This window comes from Octodon degus, unplaced genomic scaffold (genome assembly GCF_000260255.1).
Source record: "Octodon degus isolate 3935 unplaced genomic scaffold, OctDeg1.0 scaffold00032, whole genome shotgun sequence".
NCBI classification, from domain to species: Eukaryota; Metazoa; Chordata; class Mammalia; order Rodentia; family Octodontidae; genus Octodon; species Octodon degus.
The window spans coordinates 1,284,515-1,286,581 of record NW_004524608.1 but is presented as its reverse complement, the minus strand read 5'-3'; positions in this window follow the sequence as shown (position 1 = coordinate 1,286,581).

Genomic DNA, 2,067 nt, shown 5'->3' with positions numbered 1-2,067 from the left:
GGGCTGGCTGGCATGTGGTGCTGGAGGATTGAACCGCAGTCCCTGTGCTTTGCTTAGCTTAGTTTGTTCTAAGTAGGTGCTTTAGACCACTGAGCCATCTCACCAGCCCTTGATCACTCTTCTTGCAGTTATGCTCCATGAATATATTTAACCAGAAATTTGCTGATACAGTCCTATTTTACTGGGGCAAACAACACTGGTAATCCTCATACATGTATTTCAGACAGATATTCGTAGCCAATTCTGTAGGGCAAACATCCAAGAGTAGCATGGTTGGGTCAAACTGTAATTTCCATGAGGCTTAACAACATTCACACCATGTGTTTGAGAATGCTTCCAAGTATTTCCCAAATTGGATTTTTCTCTCTGAATAACTGTAGAAAATTGTGCAGTTTTTTGAGATGGGGTTTCATTTTGTAGTTCAGGCTGGCTTTGAATTATGGAGCTCAAGCTGTCAAACTCACAGCAGTCCTCCTGCCTTTGTCTTCCAACTGCTAGGATTATAAAGTGGGCCACTACACCCTGCTGTCATTTGTGTCCCTGGAGCAACTTCTATCCTTTACCTGCTTTGCTATAGTCCTTTTCATTTGCAGTGCTGGAAATGGAATCCTGGGCTACAAACATGCTGGACAATAACCCTTGAGCTACATCCAGTTCCAGGCCAGGTTTTGCTTTTTTTTTTTTTCTGCGGAACTGGGGACTGAACACAGGCCCTTGGGCACTTATTCCACCGAGCCATCTCCCCAGTCCCTTAACTGACAACTTCTGAAAGTTATTTAAGAACATTCTTATTTTATTAAATGTATTTAGTACAGGGTCTACAGGGTCTCACTACATAGATCAGACTCATGATTCTCTCATTTTCAGCCTCCCAAGTGCTGGGATTACAGACATGCGCCACCACACCCAGTCTGTCACGGTCTCCAGCACAGCATACCTGGATTGAACCCTGGCCACTGAGCTCTGCCTAAGCAGGTGCTTTAGTCCACTGAATTATCTGGTCAGCTCCTCTCATTTTATTTACTTATTTTGGAACCTAGAGCCTTGTACTTGCCAGGCAGGTGCTTATGCCACTGAGCTATCTCTCTGGCCCCAATTCTCATTTTCATGTTGCAAATATTCATGGTTTTTTCTTTTTAAGAACTAGAGACTGAACCCAAGGATACCACACTACTGAAATTTAGCCCCTTTTATTTTTGACTTAAAATCTGCAGTTTTCCTGCCTTAGTCTCCAGAGCAGCTAAGATTTTAGATGCATTCCACCATGTCTGGCCTTTTTCTTTTTTTAATTAAATTACTATTAGTTTAAATTTATTTTGCAGGACCAGGCATTGAACTCGGAACCTTGCACTTGCAAGGCTGATGCTCAAGCCACTGAACTATCTCCCTGGCCCTATTAATTTAAAATGTTTATCTTTTTTTTTTTTTTTTCAGTACTAGGGATTGAACTCAGGGCCTTGAGCTTTCCAGTAAAGTGCTTATTCTACTAAGCCATCTCCCTAGAACTCTTTTCTTTTTTAAAAATGTATTTAGTGCAAGGTCTACAGGGTCTCACTACGTAGATCAGACTTGCAGTGATCCTCCTGTTTGCAGCCTCCCAAGCGCTGGGATTACAGGCATGCACCATAATTTTTTTTTTTTTTTTTTTTGAACTGGGGATTGAACTCAGACCCTTGCACTTGCCAGGGAAGCGCTTATTCTACTGAGCCATCTTCCAGGCCCCTAAAATGTTTATTTTTTACTTTATTTTTGTGGTACCAGGGATTGAACTCAGGACCCTGTGCTTGCCAGGTAGCACTTATTCTAGTGAGCTATCTCCCCGGCCCCAAATGTTTATTTTTTTAAGATAATCTTACTGGTACATTTTAGGTATACATAGCAACATTCATCATAAGAAATTTGTACTTATATATTATGTATCTTTTTTAAAATTTTATTTGTGTGTGTGTGTGTGTGTGTGTGTGGCCAGCTCAGCCCACCAAGGGGCAGGGCTGGCTGGCATGTGGTGCTGGGGGATTGAACCGCGGTCCCTGTGCTTTGCTAAGCTTGTTCTAAGTAGGTGCTTTA